We start from the raw sequence: 6,856 nt of genomic DNA, 5'->3' as shown, positions 1-6,856 counted from the left end.
AGCTAGGATATGATTTGTATAGAATTGTTACAATATTTCCCGTAGCTACAACAATCAAAAATATCCAATCTTGTTTTACCCATAACTTCTTCGTTTTAAATCCGTTTTGAGTGAATCAAATTGCTAAGGTTTCATATTGAACTCTATTTTATGAATCTAAACAGAAAAAGTATAGGTTTATAGTCGAAAATATAAGTTACAAGTCATTTTTGTAAGAGGTAGTCATTTCAGTAGAAAGAACGACGTCTTGATGACCATTTTGAAAAAAAACATACTTCCACTTTGAGTTTAACCATGATTTTTGGATATAGTTTCATGTTCATATGAAAAATAATTTTCCCAGAAGAACAATTTTTAAATCAAAGTTTATCATAGTTTTTAATTAACTAACCCAAAACAGCCCGCGGTGTTACTACGACGGCGTATATCCAGTTTTACGGTGTTTTTCGTGTTTTCCGGTTTTAAATCATTAAGTTAGCATATCATATAGATATAGAACATGTTTTTAGTTGATTTTAAAAGTCAAGTTAGAAGGATTAACTTTTGTTTGCGAACAAGTTTAGAATTAACTAAACTATGTTCTAGTGATTACATGTTCAAATCTTCGAATAAGATAGTTTTATATGTATGAATCGAATGATGTTATGAACATCATTACTACCTCAAGTTTAGTAGGTAAACCTACTGGAAGTGACAAGAAATGATCTAGCTTCAAAGGATCTTGGATGGCTTGAAAGTTCTTGAAGTAGAATCATGACACGAAAACAAGTTCAAGTAAGATTATCACTCGAATTAAGATAGTTATAGTTATAGGAATTGAATCAAAGTTTATATATGAGTATTACCTTGGTTTAGAATGATATCTTATTGTAAACAACAAGGATTTCTTGAGGTTGGATGATCACTTTACAAGATTGGAAGTGAGCTAGTAAACTTGGAAGTATTCTTGATTTTATGAAACTAGAACTTGTAGAATTTATGAAGAACACTTAGAACTTGAAGATGGAACTTGAGAGAGATCAATTAGATTAAGAAAATTGAAGAATGAAAGTGTTTGTAGGTGTTTTTGGTCGTTGGTATATGGATTAGATATAAAGGATATATAATTTTATTTTCATGTAAATAAGTCATGAATGATTACTAATATTTTTGTAATTTTATGAGATATTTCATGCTAGTTGCCAAATGATGGTTCCCACATGTGTTAGGTGACTCACATGGGCTGCTAAGAGCTGATGATTGGAGTGTATATACCAATAGTACATACATTTAGAAGCTGTGTATTGTACGAGTACGAATACGGGTGCATACGAGTAGAATTGTTGATGAAACTGAATGAGGATGTAATTGTAAGCATTTTTGTTAAGTAGAAGTATTTTGATAAGTGTCTTGAAGTCTTTCAAAAGTGTATGAACACATATTAAAACACTACATGTATATACATTTTAACTGAGTCGTTAAGTCATCGTTAGTCGTTACATGTAAATGTTGATTTGAAACCTTTAAGTTAACGATCTTGTTAAATGTTGTTAACTCAATGTTTATTATATCTAATGAGATGTTAAATTATTATATTATCATGATATTATGATATATTAATATATCTTAATATGATATATATACATTTAAATGTCGTTACAACAATAATCGTTACATGTATGTCTCGTTTCGAAATCCTTAAGTTAGTAGTCTTGTTTCTTACATATGTAGTTCATTGTTAATATACATAATGACATGTTTACTTATCATTTATCATGATTAAACATAGTGTAACAATATCTTAATATGATTCATATGTAATTAGTAAGACGTTGTTATAACGATAATCGTTATATATATCGTTTCGAGTTTCTTAATTCAATAAACACAATTTTATGTATATAACTCATTGTTAAAATACCTAATGAGATACTTACTTATCATAATATCATGTTAACTATATATATAATCATATATATGTCATCATATAGTTTTTACAAGTTTTAACGTTCGTGAATCACTGGTCAACTTGGGTGGTCAATTGTCTATATGAAACCTATTTCAATTAATCAAGTCTTAACAAGTTTGATTGCTTAACATGTTGGAAACACTTAATCATGTAAATATCAATTTCATTTAATATATATAAACATGAAAAAGTTCGGGTCACTACAAAACTTAAATATAAGTATTAATATGAACCTACTTTTAATATATAACAACAGTTATAACCTTAAGGTGTAGATGTTAGTTACATATAAATTAGGCATATATTAAGATACAAAGTATATTACGACTATAATGAGAATTACGTATAAAATATAAATATAGCTTAACATGGATTAATGAAACATTAGTAAAATGGTAAATATAATTATAAGACATGAATTATAAATATAACTAATGTTTATATATATATATATATATATATATATATATATATATATATATATATATATATATATATATATATATATATATATATATATATATATATATATATATATATATATATATATATATATATATATATATAAGAATAAACATAATTATATATAAAATACATAATTTTTGGATAAAACTTATGCTATTATAATCATCAAGTAATTATAATATAACATTTTTGTATAGATATACTAGAATTATATAATGTATTAATAAGTATTTAACCAATTGATATTATTATTATTTTTAATTTAATTAAAATAAATAATAAATATGTATAATTTATCTATTAATATAACATATAACTGGTACTAAAATAATAAGCATATTATTACTAATAAAATGTATAAACTTATTCGATTACGATTACATGTATTAATAAATATACAATTGATATAGGTTTGTGAATCCGAGGCCAACCCTGCATTGTTCAGTTTCGTCATGTGAATATTTTTACGACAAAATATTGTATCGTGAGTTTCATTTGCTCCCTTTTTAAATGCTTTTGCAATATATATTTTTGGGACTGAGAATACATGCACTGTTTTTATAAATGTTTTACAAAATTGACACAAGTAATCGAAACTACATTCTATGGTTGGATTTTCGAATTTGGATATGCCCCTTTTTAGCTTGGTAACCTAAGAATTAGGGAACAAACACCCTAATTGACGCGAATCCTAATGGTAGATCTACGGGCACTAAGTCCCCCCATACTGGAAAATGGTATGCTTTAGTACTTCGAGTTATTTATACAGAAGAATTTCTGTTTTGGGGATATTCTATATGCATTTTCTTAATGTCGGTTACCAGGTGTTCAATCCATATGAATGATTTTTATGCAGATGCATGATATTTATGAGAAATGAAATGAAAATCTTGTGGTCTATTAAATTAATGGAAATGATTGTTTATGATAAACTAATGGACTCACCAACCTTTTGGTTGACACTTGAAAGTATGTTTATTCTCAGGTATGAAAGAAATCTTCCGCTGTGCATTTGCTCATTTTAGAGATATTATATGGAGTCATTCATGACATATTTCAAAAGACGTTGCATTCGAGTCGTTGAGTTCATCAAGAATATTATTAAGTCATTGATAGTTTGATATATTATGAAATGGTATGCATGCCTATCAACTTTCGATGTAATGAAAGTTTGTCTTTTAAAAACGAATGCAATGTTTGTAAAATGTATCATATAGAGGTCAAACACCTCGCGATGTAACCAAATGTAATGTATTCGTCCAGATGGATTAGGATGGGTCGTTAAAGTTGGTATCAGAGCAGTGGTCTTAGCAAACCAGGTCTTGCATTAGTGTGTCTAATTGATAGTTGTTTAGATGCATTAGTGGGTCTGGACTTCGACCGTGTCTGCATGTCAAAATTTTTGCTTATCATTTCGTGTCAAAAATTACCTGCTTATCATTCTTAGGGAATCACTTGCTTATCACTCTTAGTCTAGACACATCTTACTGCATTGATTGCATAAATAGTGTATAGACAAAAAAATTCACATCTTAGCGTATCTGCTAATTCATATCTTAGCTTATCTATTACTGTAAACTTTGCCTGACATATGCCGTAAATTCCTCCGTAATCTATGAAATCTCTTGTTCTATATATATAGATAATCTATGTAGTTAGAATACCATCTAATATTTGAAAATCATTTCATATTGAAAAATCCTTTATTCGAAAGTACGAAATGGAACTCGTCACTAGTTCACATTCCGCGGATTCCGATATGGAGTTTCACTCGAGCTCCGAAAGCAGTATGACCAGAATGGATCAACCAATTAGCCATCATCAGTTCTGAATGAATTGGGGATGGGTTCGTAGTCTATTAAATCATTGGAGACAGGAAGAAGGCAATCCCTTCCATCCACCACATTCTCCTCTTGGCGAAGAACCTGAAGCACTTACCGGCGAACCTGTTCGTAATACCATTTTCTCTATCATTTCCAGGGTATCCCGTCACGATTATATACTATCTCAAATTCTAGATCTTATTCATCCGCTCGTCCGAACCTACAATCATCCCGATGTAATAGAAGAAGTCAACGAGCTTCGCGCTCGGGTAGTGATTTTGGAGAATATGGTGCAAAGATTACAAGCACCAGCGGCAACAACGGCAGCAACAGTACCACCATCAGCAGCACCAGCAGCATAACCAGTACTACCATCCACAACATCCACATCCCACACCTCAACATCACAATCTGTACCTTGAGCATTAACATCATACGCACCATAGATACCAAGGAGTACTAAAAAAAATCAACGATGAAGTATTGATTTATAACTTCATTGAAGAAATATTAGGCGGCGATTATGTAATCTCTAAAGTTTTAGAGATTATTCATTCTAGTTCCAAACGAAAACCAAATGAGATTAATATCATATTAACTCATTAAATCCATGATTATATCTGAAGAAAATATATATGTATATATATTTTCATAAAGATTGTAATTGAAAATTCTTTTGTACAAACTGTTAATGATGAGAATATTTTAACGGGTAGGTAATACCCGAGGAATATTTAAATTTCACATTAATAAGTTACACTGTACATTCTTCGAATCTGATTCAACAGTCATTTACTATCCTACTACATCCACAGATATACGAATCCGTTCACCGCAGAATAACCATTTTCTTTCAATTTCATATTTGGATTTTGACATATCAGAATCCAATAAGTGGCATAAAGAAGAAAACATTGGACAAAATAAAATTTGTTAGAAACGAACAAATTAACTATGAGAAATTTTGTTAAGAATCCACGCTAACAAAATCCTAGCTAACTATTCCTAGCTAACTGTTAATTCCGTATTACATTTAATTTATCGCAATTTATTTATCGTAATTTTCATTCTCGCAATTTTATTTATTGTCATTTAATTTCTGTTATTTATTTTACGCACTTTAAATATCGGGACACATATACAATGTTTTGACATATCATATTGACGTCATCTATATATATTATTTGGAATAACCATAGACACTCTATATGAGGTAATGTTCGAGTTAGCTATACAGGGTTGAGGTTGATTCTAAATAATATATATACTTTGAGTTGTGATCGAGTCTGAGACATGTATATAATGGGTCACGACACGTATTAATTAATTCGAATATTATAGATTAAACTATATATGAATTGTCGAACTACTAATTGTGGACTAATAACATTGGACAATTAAAATATTGATTATAACATATGAAACTAAACATTTCTTCAAGTTTGCCACTTAATTTCATCTTAAACCACATTTGTATCTTGATGATTACAATCTGCGTTAAAACCTTTCATGATTCTTGAAAACACCTCAATCGAGAGGATGAACCAACCGCACTTTATCTACGAAAGAAAATATTGATGCATATAGTTATGCACCTGGAAACATTCTGAACGTGAGTACACGTTTAACACGTATCTGTGCTAGCTCCTTTGGAATTGCTATTACTGAAAATAACATTGCAATTTTTTTTCAAATTAGCCAATTTTGTCACAGCTCCAGCAAGTCAAAATCGACTTTTCAGTCGGACTAGCCTTATTAGAACCTTGATATATATAAGTTGCCTTTCATCATCGTTACCGGAGAACCGTTTATATTCCACCACATTATCAATAAACTTACTAACAACTTCATTACTTATTGGCTTAAGTCTCTCCGAAGAACCATTATATTTGTTCATTAAGACCCTATCATATACTCCTCCACACCTTATAACGAGAATTTCCATACCAATTACCAGAAATCAGCAATCATTATTCTGAATCTCGCAGCGTTCTACATCAATAGTTATATGTATACATATAACATTTATCTCTTAGAATTATGATCTCTCATTCTGAAATTCTGAAAAACACTCAGTCTATAAATCAATACTCTGAATGTTGAAAAAGCTGAATGAAGCAGCAGAAACCGTAGAAAACCGTATACGACCTTAACCGTCAGAAGTTTGATGATAAAGAATAGTATGTTGGCAAAGCAGAAAAATTGGAACTGGAAAACGGATTGAGCAAACCATGAAGGAGGCTGTGGACAAATCACAAAGAATAAACCGGCCTTCAAAGAATCCAAATAATTCAGTGTCTGCTGAAGTCATTAACGAATACCTTGCTCCTGACTCTACACTTTTACAGACAAATCTTCATCATCATTCAACGATATTAGAAATTCTAAGATATCATCATATCTTTCATTATAAATATCCTCGATATTTCTGAAAATAATTTTCATAACTATTCTTATCTGAAATCATTTATCTCTTCGCAATAACAGTGTTACATCAGAAAGGAAACTATTTTAGTTTCTAAATTCTGAAGATTTCGATTTTTAAAAATTTGAATGTTTTTGAAGTAGTGTTGGGAACTGAAGCATGACTTAGTATAATATAATGACACTTGATCAACGT

Source organism: Rutidosis leptorrhynchoides, chromosome 4 (assembly GCF_046630445.1).
Source record: "Rutidosis leptorrhynchoides isolate AG116_Rl617_1_P2 chromosome 4, CSIRO_AGI_Rlap_v1, whole genome shotgun sequence".
Lineage (NCBI taxonomy): Eukaryota > Viridiplantae > Streptophyta > Magnoliopsida > Asterales > Asteraceae > Rutidosis > Rutidosis leptorrhynchoides.
This window is presented reverse-complemented; position numbering follows the sequence as displayed.